This window comes from Schistocerca americana, chromosome 4 (assembly GCF_021461395.2).
Source record: "Schistocerca americana isolate TAMUIC-IGC-003095 chromosome 4, iqSchAmer2.1, whole genome shotgun sequence".
Taxonomy (NCBI): domain Eukaryota; kingdom Metazoa; phylum Arthropoda; class Insecta; order Orthoptera; family Acrididae; genus Schistocerca; species Schistocerca americana.
In genome coordinates, this window is record NC_060122.1 from 26,617,268 (window position 1) to 26,636,389 (window position 19,122).

Here is a 19,122-nt window from a genome sequence, read left to right on the forward strand (position 1 = left end):
AGAAGAGGTGTGAGTTATGTTGTCGTAATTTATTTGTGCTTAGGCTACAGTATTCTTATTGATAGCATCTGTTAATTGTGTTCCTGAAGTTCGGGCCGTCATGTGATTGTAGCATGCTTGCCATGAGCAGAAGGCCTGTTGCCCCAAGCGGGACAACTGCTGGTGTGACACTGTGATGTTTGTGCTGTTGGCTGGTATTTGGGCAGTGCCACACTGTGGTGCACAAGTTTGTTTATGCTGAGTGTCTAAAGATCAAGTTGAGTTTTATCAGGCTTTCTCTTTCCCGCCGAAAGACTATTGTTTTAATGCCTGCCTGTATATGTAGACTTCATGTTTTCAGGTTGATGTGAGCTTTAAATCAAATCAGCTATACTTATTTCATTCTGATTACTAGTGAACCTTATTGTACAAGTTTCCTATGGCAGCTTCTTGCATAAAGAATTTTCCGTTGATCTGAAGGTTATTTTTAAAGTCCTGATTTATAGTAATTAATGTTTTAACATAATGCTACTTTGTGTCGTGTAAATATTGTTTGATTTTTGAAGAAAATTTGTGCATTGTTCCACTTGTTCAATTTAGAATGTTTGCTAAGGCTATTTGTGTCTGCCTACCTTAATGCCAACATTTTCTGTTGATGGTTTGGGGAATATGTTTTACAGAAATCTTTTATTTAACTGTCATTAAATACAACTGTAAAGTTGCACCCTTTTTTAAATAAAAAAAAGATTCAATTATTGTGCTACTGATTTTAATTATTGGTTAATTTTAAACTGGCACATATTGTTCATCCACTTTGTTAAAGTGTTATGGTTCAAATGGCTCTGAGCACTATGTGACTTAACATCTGAGGTCATCAGTCCCCTAGAACTTAGAACTACTTAAACCTAACTAACCTAAGGACATCACTTACATCCATGCCCGAGGCAGGATTCGAACCTGCGACCGTAGCAGTCCCGCGGTTCTGGACTGAAGCACCTAGAACCGCACAGCCACTGCGGCCGGCTAAAGTGTTGTGTTTATTAAAAATAAATATTAGTTTAAAATGACTAATGATGACAATTGTGAGCCTGCCCTTCCAAGTTTTGTTTTCGCGTCCTGTCCTGTGTTCAGGGATATCTCCAAGCAATACAGAGATACGAATAAGTGCAGTATATATTGGAATCCAGGGACCTTTATATTACATTTAAAAAATTGTTTTTTATGTACTTTATCCAATTAGCAAACATGATGTTACAACACAGTTGAGAATTTCTGTTTCATTTGAATGCTTAAGCTTAGGGCTAGTGGAACAATGGGAAATCTCATTCGGTTTTGCTGGTGAGCAATATGACATATTCAGTGATGAACAGGGGAAACCATTGTCCTCCTGCGCATTAGGAAAGAGTTTGATATTCAGGTAATAAATTCACGTTCTGCACTGTCATTTTTCAGTGTAGTATCAGCAAAAAGGAAGCTGGACCACGTTATTGATATTTACTGGTAGCAAGTGCAACCACAGCCATTTGTAATAAAATCTCAGAAGAACCAGTGTTGCACTGTTTGGTGCTATTCTCCTTGGAACTAAAAATGCCAACTGGTTGTCAGTTTAAAAGCTTCCAAAGTGTTGTAAGTTATGTTTGCTAATTTTTTATGTTGTCATCCATCATCTGAACTACCAAAATCTGAGTGCAGAAAGTATTCCCATGTAAATGAAAGTTACTCATCTTACTGTAAATTATATACAGCAAATTATGTGCAAACTATACACTCTGTTAAGAACATGAAGTTAAGTAGGTGTCTATTATAGAGTTCCTCATGCTCTAGGGTTATAAATTGTACAATAGAAAGAGGTGGAACACAAATCCCTAGGCCCATTCCAGAACCTCTCCCCGGAGTCTATCTCTCTACTCACCCCTACCACTCCCTGCACATGCTTCCTAAAATCCATAAACCTAACCACCCAGGATGTCCCATTGTGGCCAGTTAGTGTGCCCCCACTGAGACAATCTCTGCTCTCATATACCAACACCCACAACCTATTACCTGGAACCTACCCTCCTATATAAAAGATACAAACCATTTCTTCCACCGACTCTCCACTATTCCCTTTACCACACAGTGCCCTGCTCATCACTGTTGATGCCACCACGGTCCCTGCTGTCAAGACATCTTCACGGGTACTGGGCACGGTTGGGCCACCCTCTCCCCAAGGGGAGTGGCGGGTTCAATGGTGTTCGCGTCGCACGAGGCGAAGGGTCAGTGTGGAGGCTGGCTGTGTGGCATCGCCTGCCCTGCCTGTGAGTGGACATGTGGCTGCTCCTTCAGCAAAGCCCAAGCAGGCACATGGGTGATGGAGCCCCTTAGGGAAATAGGGGAAAGGTCGAGGTAGAAGGCCAGTGTTCACTCTGTCTGCTAGCCGGGGGTCTCATCCGAGATGTGGAGGAGGCCCTGCCGGCGGCTGTAGAGAGCACTGGGTGCACCCGACCACAAATTGTTCCTCGTGTCAGCACCAGTGACTCCTGCCGTCTGGGTTCAATGGTCATCCTCAGTTCGTACAGGGGGTTGGTGAAGGCGAAAGTAAAGTCCTGTGTACTGACTTGGCAGAAAATACTAAGAAATTTTGGTCTTATGTCAAAGTGGTAGATGGATCAAAACAAAATGTCCAGACACTCTGTGACCAAAATGCTACTGAAACAGAGGATGACAGACTAAAGGCCAAAATACTAAATGTCTTTTTCCAAAGCTGTTTCACAGAGGAAAACTGCACTGTAGTTCCTTCTCTAGATTGTTGCATGGATGACAAAATGGTAGATATCGAAATATATGACAGAGGGATAGAAAAGCAATTAAAATCCTTCAAAAGAGGAAAGGCCACTGGACCTGATGGGATACCAGTTCGATTTTACACAGAGTACGCGAAGGAACTTGCCCCCCTTCTTGCAGTGGTGTACCGTAGATCTCTAAAAGAGCGTAGTATTCCAAAAGATTGGAAATGGGAAACAGGTCATCCCCATTTTCAAGAAAGGACGTCGAACAGATGTGCGGAATTATAGACCTATATCTCTTATGTCGATAAGGTGTAAAATTTTGGAACACGTATTATGTTTGAGTATAATGACTTTTCTGGAGACTAGAAATCTACTCTGTAGGAATCAGCATGGGTTTTGAAAATGACTATCTTGTGAAACCCAGCTCGTGCTATTCGTCCACGAGACTCAGAGGGCCATAGACACGGGTTCCCAGGTAGATGCCGTGTTTTTTGACTTCCGCAAGGCGTTCAATGCAGTTCCCCACAGTCGTTTAATGAACAAAGTAAAAGCATATGGACTGTCAGACCAATTGTGTGATTGGATTGAAGAGTTCCTAGATAACAGAATGCAGCATGTCATTTTCATGGAGAGAAGTCTTCCAAAGTAAGAGTGATTTCAGGTGTGCCACAGGGGAGTGTCTTAGGACCGTTGCTATTCACAATATATATATAAATGACCTTGTGGATAACATCGGAAGTTCACTGAGGCTTTTTGCGGATGATGCTGTAGTATATTGAGAGGTTGTAACAATGGAAAATTGTACTGAAATGCAGGAGGATCTGCAACGAATTGAGGCATGGTGCAGGGAATGGCAATTGAATCTCAATGTAGACAAGTGTAATGTGCTGCGAATACATGTAAAGAAAGATCCTTTATCATTTAGCTACAATATAGCAGGTCAGCAACTGGAAGCAGTTAATTCCAAAAATTATCTGGGATGAAACTTCCTGGAAAATTAAAACTGTGTGTTGGACCGAGACTCGGACTCAGTCCAACACACAGTTTTAATTTGCCGGGAAGTTTCATATCAGTGCACACTCCACTTCAGAGTGAAAATCTCATTCTGGAATTATCTGGGAGTAGGCATTAGGAGTGATTTAAAATGGAATGACCATATAAAATTTATCGTCGATAAAGCAGATGCCAGACTGAGATTCATTGGAAGAATCCTAAGGAAATGCAGTCCAAAAACAAAGGAAGTAGGTTACAGTACACTTGTTTGCCCAGTGCTTGAATACTGCTCACCAGTGTGGGATCCATACCAGATGGGGTTGATACAAGAGATAGAGAAGATCCAACGGAGAGCAGCGTGCTTCATTACATGATCATTTAGCAGTCATGAAAGCGTTACAGAGATGATAGATAAACTCCAGTGAAAGGCTCTGCAAGAGAGATGCTCAGTAGCTCAGTATGGGCTTTTGTTGAAGTTTCGAGAACACACCTTCACCGAGGAGTCAAGCAGTATATCTCCTACATATATCTCGTGAAGAGACCATGAGGACAAAATCAGAGAGATTACAGCCCACACAGAGGCATACCGACAATCTTTCTTTCCACAAACAATACGAGACTGCAATAGAAGGGAGAACTGATCTCAGAGGTACCGTCAGCTACACACCGTCAGGTGCCTTGCAGAGTATGAATGTAGATGTAAATGAAGTTAGACTGATGGTGCAGCAATAATGAAAAAAAGTAACATCAATATAATATTTACCTCTGACATTCCACTTCTGGTATACACTTAGTTCCATTAAACTTCCTCCTTCGCAAATAAGTTTCCATTACAATCTTGATATAACCATCTTCATTAAACACATTGATAAAGTGAGACTTTACATTTGAATCATAACATTACCATTGCTTCCTCACTCTAACACAGCTTATATTATCTGCTCCCTCACGCATACCAAAGATAATAACCTAACTTCTGCAATACAGCTTTACAACGTCACTGCTCACTCACAATCAATTCAGATACCAAAATTATACATGACACCTATCATTGTGTAAAGCACCTTAACAGTATCATCCCTCAGCCAAACATGAGGTTTTGTACATTTCCCTGTGGTTGAAAACATGTTTGATGCTGCCTGATTTAGCTGTAGAATGATGGAGTAAGATGATGTTATTTTGTAGATGTTTCCAAAACTCTTTATGTTCCTCTTCCTGTGGTAACAACTGAGGCTTTTCTGAGAGTTATTCAGCTGGCAGTCTTAAGCTTTCTCTGTAGGCCAGCTGGGCTGCAGTGTAGACCACGTCTTCCTTCAAAATTTGTAAACCTGAAAGTACCAGGGGTAAAGTCTCAGTCCAGTGCATGCCCTTGCATGTAAGTGCAGCCTTCAGGGTCCAATATAGCTGCTCCATCATTCCTTTACTTGCCGGATGGTAGTTGGTGCTTCTAATGTGTGACCAACCTCACAGTAATAATAGTTTAGGGAATAGTAATGATGCAAACACTATGCTTCATCCTGCAGTAATTGTCTGGTTAACCTTGAATTGGGAAATCCTGCTTTTGGCCAATGCTTGGGCCACCATTGTTATTGCAGTATCCATAATTGGAGGGGAGCCTCCAGGCATAACGTAATATGGCCTACGACAGATAGCAAATAACATTAATTACCAGAAAAAGATGGCAGGCCCACCAAGTCCATATGCACGTATAAGAAATGTACTGTAGGTAATTATGGGACTGAGGGGTGCTGACACATGCCTGCCCATCTTGCATAGTTTGCATCTAGTACAAGCTTGCTCCATTTGCAGCAGTGTTTCTTCATTCATGGCCAGACTACTTTCTTTTTTAACAACTTAACCATGGCCCATATTTGAGGCAAGATAAATTATGGAATGCTTCAAAAACTGGCCACCAAAATTGTTGTGATATGAAAACTTGCAGCAGGTTAATTTGTTTCACACCATAATGAAACATTAAGCTGTGACACACACATTTTTGAGAAAACAAGGCTGGTCTGTTGTTGCTCTAGCACTGAATGTAGTTCTGGGTCCTTAGATTGCTCTTTACTTTTTCCACTGATGTGACATACGTCTGTCATGACTTGCAAAATGTATTCAGTATGCCTGCACTGCTTGGTGATCTATGAGATGTTTCCATCTATGAGGAGTTTCCTTGGAGAAGGATGTGAGAGGAGCATGATCCATGCAAATGGTGAAGTGTTTACTTTCTGTTTGGTCTTGGAAATGTTTTATCATGGCATGTATAGCATGCAGTTCTCTATCAGTGGTGTTACATTTTTGCTGTGCCACTGAGTGACTTAATCTTGGTTTGTGTCCACCATTAGGGTCATAGATGCATTGTGACATGATGAGCAAGAAGCAATGCGTTTGCTCAGAGTTGAATGCCATCAACTGCTCTGGACTCCATTTCACTTTACTGTTCCCTGCTGTGTACTTTCCTTTTAATATTTCTATGGATGGTGCCAGCAATAATGAAACGCCACAAGTCTCTATAAGTTTTTGATAGTAACAAAAGTGAAATATAGCATAGCTTTTCTGGCAAAGGAGCGATGCCATTAGAGGACACAAAGCCTAGAAATTTGGCACTGCATTTACCTAATACAAATTCCTCCCTGTTTATGACCACTCCAAAAAGGCTGAGACATTTGAATAGTTGCCAAAGGTGTTCCTCGTGTTCTAGTAACTTCATTCACATAACAGAAAAAAACTAAAGACCCTAAAAGAACCTAGTGCATAAACCACGCCCACATCTGTGCTGCATTTTTTTAAACTGTACAACACGAAATGGTATTCATAAAGGCCGAATGCAATAGTGATTTCAGTCTTCTTTATGTCTTTGGGCACAAATGGTATCGTAAATAGTGAAAGTCCATCACGCGAGGTATAGCATACATGTCCATTACCATTCTGGTATTCAGTATGTGGTAATGACCTCAAAGGCACCATGTGTTGTCACACTGCATGTAAAAGTGATGCCCGTTGGCTTTCCGAAGGTACCATTACTCTTTCTTGAATTTGTTTGTCGATATCCTCTCTAGTCGCAGTGAACTTTTCCAGCTTTAGGTATCACGGTCCAGCCACTACTGGAGGTCTGGGCAATGTGCAAACGAAGTATATCATATTATGACTGCTCTTGCTGTTTGTTTGTTTCACTGATACAATATAAAGAAATTCATCAATAATGTTGTCAATGTTTCTGTTGTACTGTGGTGGCACTAAGACTGCTGTAGGCAGAAGTGTACTGTTGTGTAGTGATGCAAAAACTCTGTGCCCAAAATAGGTTCACTAACATTTGCCACAATAAATGTCAACAGAAACTGTCTCTTCAAACTGATGTTCAATGACATTTCCTTTTTTTCATATGTCTTGATAACTGAATTATTGCCAGCTGCTAATATTTCTGATCTCACTGCACGATTTGTTTTGAAACAATTTTCTGGTAGCACACTGAGGTTAGAACCAGTGTTGACCAAAAAAGAGGTTCCCGATACCTTGTCTACTAGAAAAGCCTCTGTGAATTTTTGAATTATTTTGTAAAATTTTTTAGCTGTTGGCACCAAGTGTCTGGGACATCTGAATTTGTCTAGAATTCGAGGTGCATCTCCTCAAAGCGCAGGTCTTCATAAACTGGTATGAAGTTTCTGCAGTCGCATCTCATTTTTATCATATTGGCACCCATCATGGACTGGAACTTAGTCAAGTGTCTATGGGCCATATATTGCACAGAGCAGAAAGCTGATGCTCTAGCTTGTGCTGCAATTAAGTCTGACAGCTTATCAGTGTCTGTGAAAGTTGGAGGCAATTGTGACTTGAGCCAATTAGTTGCAGTTGTTCGAAAGGAAGGGAGATTGGGTGACAGCCCAGTCATGGGAATCTTCATGTAGTCTGTACCTGAATGAATGCACTCTGTGGGCATTGGGCATTGACAGTTTTGGGCCTTATCTGAAAAAACTGAAGCAGTAGATGTGACAGGGGAATGAAAGGATGAGCAACATTTACGAGCAGGAGAACAGCGCACCTTAGTGGCATTTTGTGAGTTTCTAGGAACCACACATTTTTTTACCTTAACTCAATAATATTGATGATACCAGCACCAATAGGGTTTATCCATGCTTATCCTGTTTCTTAAACATACAGTGCCATCTGCTTTATATTTTCTTAGTGGAACATTGTGCTTTGTGTAGTGGTGAGCACTCTGACGCTCCCTGCCAGCTGATCTGTAGCTGTTGCTGGTGCACTGCTCAGGATGCTTGATCCGGGGCCACTTGGCTCCACCCCTAGCATTCACAATTTTGGGCTGTCTGCTACAGCACTGCCAACATTAAACTGAACACAATCTGCATTGGCTTCTATCTTATCTGCTGATGTGGTGAGAGACAATTTGGTATCTGCAGCCCGAACAACCCACATATTTGTTGGAAGCCTTATTAGCCACTGCATCTGTAACAAATTTTCTGGTAATAGATCAGAACTTGCTAATGATCTAAGCTCTTATAATAGTTGCTTGGGGATCTATTTCCTAAGCAGTCATCTGTTAATAACCATTGCAGCCTTGTTTCAGGCATTGGCATGAAATGTTTTATAAGGCATGTTTTTAAAGTGGTGCGACTGTGTATGTGCAAGATTTCTCTTTCAGACCTGTTGGAGTTTTGTTCATATGAGCAATAACACAGTGAAAGTGATCTGTATCATTACTAATGCCTTGTTAGATGAAGATGCTTTTAGCCTGAGCAAACCGCAGCCCAGGTCTCGTAGTACAGAACGCTGGCAATTTAACGTGATTTGCACAGGTATCATCAATGTTATTGAGTTACGGCAGAAAAATGTATGGTTCCTAGAAACTCACAAAATGCAACTAAGGTGCGCTGTTCTCCTGCTGGTTGGAGATGCTGGTTGTTGATTCTGTTGCTTTCTTTTAGGTTATTCATACTTCATGTTCTTGCTTGGAGTCACCACTGTAGGATTTTTGTTGGTACAGCCACAAAAGAAAAAAGAAGAAGAAACACTAAATGAATTGCATACACACCTAAACAACATCTTAAACTCAAGAGAGAATGCAGCAGATAAGCATAGCAGAATCCAAAAGGAGTTTTCATCCATGTGGGAACAAATTCACTTCGAAACAACAGTGAGGAAGAAATTGTAAACCACACAAGAAACCTCATCTGACTGGCCAGAAGACTCTATCCGAATTCCAGAATAATAATAAGTGGCATTGCATACATAAGATCGGTGAGTGACAGCTGTGTGCAGAGAATAAACAGCAATTTTAAAGAACAGTGCAATAAACTAGGAGTCTTTTCATTGAGCCCAACAAATTTCTAAGTGCAAAGTGTCTTGCCAAAGATGGTCTACATCTGAATAGGTTGGGTTCAAAAATATTCAGTAAGATGTTTGTAGATATTTGCCAGATCATAAAAAATAAGGGAAACTGATAAGTAGTGATGGGGGTGAAAAAACTTGTGTAGCATTACGAAAGACAGAACCAAACCATTATCTGGCAGGAAATGTGCTAAAACCTGTAAGTGATAGTCAAAGTAGGTATGTTATCCACTGGAATATAAATGGCTTAAACATTGATGCTTCTGACAATAAAAGTTCCAAAATAGATGAATTGGAAATCATTCGGTCAGAATGAGCAAATATTAAAGTTGTTTGTTTAAACGAGCACTGGTTTACTGAAGACACAATTAAAATTCTAAACAAAATAGGGAACTTCAGATTAGCAAGTAGCTTTTGCAGAAGAAACAAGTCACATGGAGTCTCATGTATACTTCTACACATTGGTACAAATTATGAGACCAGAAACTGTTTTAATTATTTAAATGAAGAATGTGTGTTCGAGAGCTGCTGTGTAGAAATAGCAAATATTATAATAATCTCAATATACAGAATTCCAGAGACAACACAACTATTCTTATCTAAGCTTCAGATTACGCTAGAACACCTTTGCAGAGGAAAAAAGAAAAAAAGTTGTAATAGCTGCTGATTTTAATATTGATATCACATGTGATAGTAGGCATGTGTCAAGTTTCACTGATTCAGTAAAGAAATATGGTTTCAAATTGAATTTGTTTGAATCTACCAGAGACAATGGGAAATCAGCAACATGCATTGACAATGTTCTAACGAATTATGTATATGAAGATGTGTATAAATTTTGTCTAGATCTAGGTGTTTCAGATCATTGTGCATTGTTCATTGAGCTGCCACAGACACACAGGAACATTTCACGTATGAGAACCCATATGAGCAGGAACTTTAGCAAAGAAAACTTGCTAACATTTAGTGAGAAGCTAAGAGATAAAACATGACCTTTTGATTATTGTAACTCAAGTGGCAAAAACTTTGAGAAATTCCTAAACAGTTTTCTTGGAGACTTTAATGAAACATTTCCACCTAGACTCTGCAACAATAAAATAACAAATACAGTAAAGTGGATTACCCAGGGCAAAAAAATTACCAGTGTAAGGAAAAGGCAACTGCACAGAGAACTAAAATATAATAAAGATATTGATTTCATTAAATATGTTAGACTCTATAAAACCATATTTGAAAGAGTTGTCAAGGCAGCAAAACAACTGGCAAATAACAGGCTAATTTTAAATCATAAAAATAAGACAAAGGCTATGTGGTCTGTCATTAAATCTGAGTTACATGTTAAAGCCTGTAGATTGTAGGTTGTATTTTATTGGTCCTGTTGTCTACATAGCAGCTTATGCATAAGACATTGGACAAGTCAAGTTATAAATATACAGGATTTCAAGGCATACATATTTAAGCTTACAATAATATACTTTACACACAAGTATTTATATAACACATTTCATAAATTTAAATATTCATCAATGGAATAAAAGCAGTGATGCTGTAAATATGACTTTAGAGATTTTCCAAATGTATTGACCTCAGTGATAGCTTTTATGTTTTCAGGAAGTTTGTTATAAAGCTTAACTCCCATGTGAAAAGTACCTTTTTGACACAGTGCTGTGCTGATTTGAGTCATATGTAAGTTCCTGTTTTGTCTGGTAAAGTGCTCATGTATATCATAGTTTTTTTGTAGCCTCTGGTCCTTGCCTATTACATTTAATTTAAAGAACAAAAGGGTTTCCATAATGTATACACACGGTAATGGGGGAATACCAGATTTCTTAAACAGGGGTTTACAAGAGTCTCTAGGCTTGCACCCAAACAAGATTCTAATGGCCCTTTTTTGTAGTTTAAATGTGCTATTAGCTATTTTAGAGTTTCCCCAGAAGGTGACCCCATATCTAAGACGAGAATGAAAGTACGCATGATATGCACTCATTACTGTTTTCTCACTACAGCATGATTTTAATGAACAAAGAAGATAACATGTTTTGCTCAGTTCTGTATTGAGACATTCAATATGCTTATTCCATCTGATGTTACTCTGCAGCCAAAGTCCTAAGAATTTGGTTTCAGTACTGTTACCAACTGGTTCATCATTGATAGAGACTGATGGGATAAACATGTCCTTGTTAGGAACATTGTGGAATTTTAGAGCAACGGTTTTCTTACTGTTTATTACAAGCTGGTTACTCTGTGCCCAGCTGCTAAGTTGTTTCGTGACCGTGTTTACTGTCTGCTGTAACTGTTCATCGTCGTCTCCTTTTAATAGAATCGTGGTGTCATCTGCAAATATGATTGATTTGTGTGCATCAATATTTAAGCTTAGATCATTTATGTACAGAAGAAACAGAAGGGGTCCCAATACGGATCCTTGGGGTACACCACATTTTATTTGTTTATAGTCAGATAAGTGATTAGATACAGTTTTTAGTTCAATATTTGTGTGCTTGACGCACACTGCCTGCATACGATTTGTCAGGAAGGAACTGATCCACTTGTTGGACAGACCTCGAACACCATATCTTTCTAGCTTTGATAGCAGAATTTTATGGTCCACCATGTCAAAAGCTTTTGACAAGTCAATAAAGACTCCTATTGTTTCCTGTTTTTTGTCCATCAGGTTTAGGATGGAATTGATGCACTCATAGACAGCAGTTGTCGTTGACCTCTTATTTCTGAATCCATGTTGTTCATTACATGGGATGCTGTTTTTATTTATAAATTTCATAAGTTTCTCATACATAACTTTTTCCAGTACTTTAGAGATGCAGGAGGAAATTGTGATGGGTCTGTAGTTATTTACATTGTCTTTATCCCCTTTTTTATATACAGGAATAACTTTTGATGTTTTTAACACATCAGGGAAAGTGCCGGCCTGAAGTGAGCAGTCGCATAAATGTGTGAGTACTTCAATTAGGTTTGATGCGCTCTTCTTTAACATTGTTGCAGGTATACCATCAATACCTGCCGATTTGGAATTTTTTAGTCCTTTTATTGCTTTAGCTACTTCATCTTGTGAAACAGAACTGATGTACATTGATCCTCTGCATGTACTTATTTTATATTCATTTGCCTGGATGCTCTTAAAGTTTGATTGTAACATATTTTCAGCAACACCTGTGAAAAAGTTGTTAAATGTGTTAGCTACTTCTAAGGGGTTTGTTACTTTTTTATTTTTATGTGATAGTGTTATATTTTTCCAAGGTTGTCTGTATTCTCCACATTCTTTTTTTATAACACTCCACATAGCCTTTGATTTATTAGCTGAATTATAAATGATTTCATCATTATGCATTGTTTTTGCTGCTTTTATTACTTTTCTTAATATTTTGGAGTATTTTTTATAGTATGCGCATACCACAGGTGAGGAATTTTTTGAGTTACATATTTCATGAAGTAGTCTTTTCTTCTGGCATGAAACCCTTATTCCCTTTGTGATCCAGCTGTTTGTTCTAGAGTTTCCCTGTATGGTTAATGTTTTCAGTGGGAATGCAAGTTCAAAGAAATGGGTTAATGTATCAATGAAAGTGTCGAATTTTTCATTTACATCGTTCATTTTGTACACTCCTAGCCATTTTTCTTTCTGTAATAAGCTGTTGAAGTAGTTCACATTATGCTGATTATAGCTTCGATATGCTGTTCTAAGAGACATGTTGTTAATAATACTGCCTTGTACTTTTATGCTTAATATTTGAGCAAGATGATCACTAAAACCTGCATTGAAAATTTTTAGTGAGGTGTTATGTAAACTCTTCTTTACTAGAAACTGATCAAGAGCTGTTTGACAAGTTTCTGATACTCGGGTAGCTGCTTTTACTTCAGCCTTTAAATTGTAGGACGTTGCAAGGTTCAAAATGGTCTCCCTATTTCCACTATTCGTGAGGAAGTCAATATTGAAGTCACCACAGATTATCAATTCACAATCTATTTTATTTACTTTATTTAGCAATGACTCCAATTTGTTTAAGAAAAGTTCAAAATTCCCGGACGGTGATCGGTAAACTGTAGCAATAGCCAGGTTGAACTGAGTAATTTTTATAGCTGCAATTTCATAATCCTTTTCGACATTTGCCCTAGTTAAGTCAGGTAGTGTAATAAAATCTACATTTTCCTTTGTGTAAATTGCTACCCCACCCTGTTTGCTGTTTTTCCTGCAGTAGTAAGTAGCCAAGACAAATTTGTTTATTTTCGTATTCTGGATTAATTCTGGGTTAAGCCAGTGCTCAGAAATGCATAACACTGAGATATCATTAAGTTCATGTGTTAATATAACGTTAATTTCATCGATCTTATTACGCAGGGATTGCACATTATGGTGATAAATTTTTAGTTTGGGCGTATTCACGATTTGGTAATTGGGAATCATATTTACAGCATCACATACCTCTAGTTTAAATTAGGAACGTCAGTAGCGTTGTATTTTCGTTCTTCTTTCTTGTTTATTTTGTTTTCCTCGCTGTTGGAAGGATGTTCAGGAAGCTGATAAATTGTTCTATCCCTTTCAAGTCTTTCTTTGATTATTTCACTAACACGATCACAAACAAATCTTTTCCCATCATAGTTCAAATGCATTCCATGCTTCGTGTGCAGATTTCCATGCAGCTTGCTTATATCCAGTACATCGCACTTAGTGTATTGAGAACACATTTTCCTTATTTTAATGTTTGTTTTCCGAATTTCTTTGTTTACACACGAATTATAAATCAGATCATGCCTATGAGGAAGTGTGGCAACTACTGTGTTTCTGCATTTATTAGCTTGTAAAAAATTCTGTAGCGTTTTCACGCAAACCTCTGCTTCATTTTTTGCCACATCGTTTGAACCCATTATACAAACGATAAAGTCATTTTCTTGCATTAATTTCGTCTGAGAGTTAATGTCTACAACATTTTTACATCCCGCTCCCGGTTTCACTACACTAGTTACTGCTATGTCGCGATTTTTCTCACGGAGCATGCTGGATAGATTCCTGCCATGACTGTCTGCTAGTAATAGTACACTACTCTTTTTCCCTGATGATCTGTGTTTAAAAATTGACATTGAAGGAAATACCATTGTAAATCCAGCTCAAATACCAGGGTACTTTAATGAATTCTTTATAAATGTATCAAAGTCTGATGTTGAAGTAACAGATTATCACAACAAAGTAAAAAACTCTGAAAACTTTACAAAATTCGCAAAAGTTTCTGTGGAGGATGTAGAAAATGCTATTCTAACTTTAAGAAACAAAAAAATCTGCAGGTTGGGATGGAATACCCACCAAAGTTATTAAAGTGGTACACAACAGAATTGCAAACCCACTAGCTCAGATAATAAATCAATGTTTCAAAGAGGGCTGTTTCCCAGAGGTACTGAAATATGCTGAAGTCAAACCAATCTTCAAGAAGGGATCAAGAGAGATCATGGGAAATTATTGTCCTATCTCAATTCTTCCAGTCCTATCTAAAATATTTGAAAAACTTGCTGTTGCACAAATCCGAAACTTCATTGGAAAATATTCTGTTATTCTAAACAATCAATTTGGTTTTCAGCAGTGTAAAAGCACCATTGATGCAGTAAACAGTTTCATTGAGAAAATGAGCACATCATTAGACAAGAGAAATAAGGTGGCAGGAATTTTCTGCGACCTCACAAACGCGTTTGATTCCGTAAACCACGCATTGCTTGTTTACAAACTTGAAAAGTATGGCATTAGCAGCAGTGCCCTACAATGGCTTAAATCCTACTTATCCAACAGAAAGCAAAGAGTTAGCATTTCTTCAAATAGCACATATTATTTTTCTGACTGGAAAAAAATATCTCAGGGTGTTCCACAGGCTCCATATTAGGCCCAGTCCTATTTCTCTTTTATGTTAATGACTTACCATTAAAATCAGCTCCCCATCAGTTCTGTTCGCAGATGATACTTCTGTCTTAATTGAAGATCAGGACTCGGAAAAAATTCCCAAATCTGTGATCAGTACCCTCAGTACCTTAGAAACTTGGTTTCAGCTAAATGGGGTGAATCTAAACATATCTAAGACTCACGTGATGCAGTTCAGAACCAAACAGTCAAAATGTGAGCAGATTTTGATTGTACACAACAACCAAGGTATCGAAGAAGTTGACTTGGTCAAATTCTTAGGTTTAAATATAGATAAAAATTTGAGCTGGCAGGCACATATTGAATACCTGGCAAACAAACTGAGCAGCTTTGCATTTGCAATGCAAATATTGTCAACTGCAACTGACATGGACACACGAAAAGTAGCATATGCAAGCTACTTCGAATCCATTATTAGGTATGGTATTGTTGTTTGGGGTAACTCGACAAACATAGTGCGGATACTAAAAATACAGAAAAAAATCATACGAAATATGTGCACTGCAAATCACAAAGAACTATGTCGACCATTATTTAGAAAACTCAATATTTTAACTCTGCCACCCTTATACATACGAGATTATTATATTTTTGTACACCAGACACGAATTATTTGAGGGAAACCATTTTATTCATTCACATGATACCAGAAACAAAGAAAATTTTATGCTCCCCACCCTCCTCCTCAGACTGTATGCCCTGGGACCTCAATACGCGTGAATAAAAATTTGTAATAAATTAAAAGGGAACAAGTTGATGCAGATGAATTTAGGTTCACTTAAAAGAAAGCTATATTAGGTACTGACACTGAAGTGTTATTACTTAGTGGATGAATTCGTGCAGGACAAACTGGAAATTTGAGCTGGGTACAATGTGTTATCCTTATAATGTTGTTATTTATTATAGTGCTATTATTTATTAATGTAAAAATCATTGTAATTGTTTTATGAATTTTTGACATGTCTCCTGTACGCAAACCAAATGGATTGCAAATGTACGTCATGAGATGAATAAAACACAATTCAATAAATAGGTACACACCATTCAGGATATATGCATTAAATTCGCTTTATTTTCACACCACAAAATATCTAGTAACACAGATGGAACATAAATGTCCCAACAGAACAATGATAACAATACAAAAATATTTCACACACATAGTCAGTTGCCTGTTAGTGGCGTAACGATCAAGCCTCAGGTTGCTGTAAATGTGCACAAGAGCCAATTGGTCTGATCCAGAAAATTCAAGATGATAGTGTAGAAATTAGAAATAGGACTGATTGCTATTCCCTATGTGGTGGAGGCAATGAGGGATGAGGAAGCTGATACCTTAGGAATAAGCTTCAGCTTCCTCGGTTTTATTATATAGCTGATTTTTGTCAGCTATTAGTTCTATTTGGGATGGGTCCCACGCAGTTGAGCAAAATCAGAGGACGGGTCACATGAGTGATTTGCAAGCAATCTTCTCTGTAGACTAATTGTATTTCCCTAGTATTCTACCAGTAAACCAAAGCCTGCCATCTGCTTTACCTATGACCGAACCTATTTGAGAGTTAATTTCACATCCTTTCAAAGCGTTACCACCCAGGTTGAGTTGACTGATTTCAAGTGTGACTTGCTGATTTTATAGTCATAGGATACAAAGTTTTTACATTTTGTGAAGTGCACAGTTTTACATTTCTGAACATTTAAAGCAATCGGTGCACCACTTTCAATTTTATCAAGATCTGACTGAATATTTGCACAGCTTCTTTCAGACAGTACTGCATTATAGATAACTGCATCATCTTTGAAAAGTCTGATGGTACCAATGATATTGTTCACAATGCCATTAATATACATGAACAATGAGCAACCCAACGCACTTCTTGATTCACACCTGAAGTTACTTCTATATTTGTTGTTAACTTTCCATCTAATATTACATGTTGTATCCTCTGTTCAGAGGAATCCACATTACAGTCACAAATTTTACTTGCTATCCCATACAGTTATACTTTCGATAAAAAGTGTAGGTGTGGTACTTTCTAGAAATCAAGAGATACTGCATCTACCTGACTGCCTTGACCTAAGGCTTTCATTGTGTCATGTGGGAAAAATGGGAGTTGAGTTTCACATAGTCAATGTTTTTCGAATACATGCTGGGTAGTATGGAGGAGATAATTCTGCTAGAGATACTTCATCACCTCTGTGGTGCGAATGTGTTCCAAGTATTTTGGATGGTTGTTTTTGTTGATCACTTCTTGGAGATGGGTGTGACCTGTGCTTTCTTCCATCCTCTAGGCATAATTTTTTGTTGAAGAGGCCTTCAGTATATTATTGTTAAATAAAGGGCTAACTCAGCTCCAAATTTGCTATAGATTTTGGTAGGAATTCCATCAGACCCTAGAGCTTTGTTTAATTTAAATGATTTCAGCTGGTCCTCAAAGTCACTAGTACTGGTATCTGTATCACTTATCTTTGCAGTGATATGAGAATTAAATTGGGGTAATACTTGTGGGTTTTTTGTCATAAAGGAACGTTTGGTAACTGAGTTAAGTGTTTCTGCTTTTTCTTTGCTACTCTCAATTTCAGTTCCTCTCATATCTGTGAATGGCTGGGCACTAACTGAAGTGCCAGTAACAGGTTTTATATACAAACAGGATATCTTTGATTTTGTGAAAGATCTCTCAATAATATTTTACTACACTAGTCATATGTTGATTTAATTTTAACTTGTATCCAGTTGTACCCCAAGGAATGTTACACAGCGTGCTTGTTCAGTGTATGGCCAGTAATTCCTACTTCTCTTGGTACTAGGTAACTATTGCTTGTTTGCAACTGTGTTAACTAATTCTAAATACTTAGGGACTAAAATATGATAGCAAATTGCATTGATATCTTTTCGTGAGAGGGGTAGTTAGCAATTCAAACATAGTCCTCTTCCATAGATGAGAATCGTGAAGGAATTGCTGAAGAAGGTGAAGCAAAGGGCATATTGTTCCTTGGTAGGGTCTCATCTGGGGTACTGAAGTTCTGTGTGGCAACCATACCAGTTGTTTCTGTTTTCAGACTTGCAGTGGATAGAATGAAGGGTAGCAAGACTAGTCAAGAGAAATTTTGACTAGTGCAATATCGTCACTGCCACTATAAAATAGCTGAAATGAAACTCACAGGAAAGTGGCTGTTACAGGTTACAGCGTTTATAACTTTAATTTGGAGGAGAGGCCAGAGGTTAGACCATTCCCATAAAATGCACATAGTACACTGCAACAAGTCTTTGGACAGAATTTATTTCCTAGGTAATGGAGAAAGGGATTTGCTGAGAGAGGGCTTAGATCTCTGGACTAAGATACTATAGTGTTTTAGGAAAAGGAAGTACTGAGGGATTAAATTAGTTTCAGTGATCATATATATCAGTATAATCTGTGTAACTAAAAATATATGTAACAATCAAAAGAATAAATTATTGACAAAATAACTTAACTGGATAGATAAAAAATCCTCTCACCAAGTGAAGGCAGAACACACACATAAAAGACGATTGCAATTGGCAAGCTTTTGGTGCCAGTGGCTCCTTCTTCAGGCAGAAGGGTTGAAGGGGAAGGAAGAAGGGGGTGAAGGAGAAGGGGTAGATTTTGAGAAAGTCAACCAGAACTGCAGGTCAGGGAAGACTTACCACACAGAATGAGAAGGAAAGTAAATTGCAGTAATAATAATAATAATAATAATAATAATAAAACAACAAATGAAATTCCATTGGGCCATATGTGAATGGAGTGGGACGAAGCCCTCATAACTGATACAGTGGGAGGTACCCTTTACCATGTAGCTTATAACTGTTTGCAGAGTATGGATGTAAGTTGTAGACGTGGATTTAGGCTTTAAAGTATTACAGAGAAATTAGAACAAAGATTACCAAGAACAGATATAATACCTGAAAATAATTATGCACTCAATACCATTATGTACAAACTTTGGAACATAAGGATGTTGTGAATGAAACTCACACATCACTAGTGTAACATTCTCTACAGTATTTATTATTTTTTGTAAAAACCAGTTTTCAGCTGTTACACCATCATCAGATAGAAAGATAAGTATGAGCTGCAGTGAAATATTTGTTGGATCAAAGATGTTAAA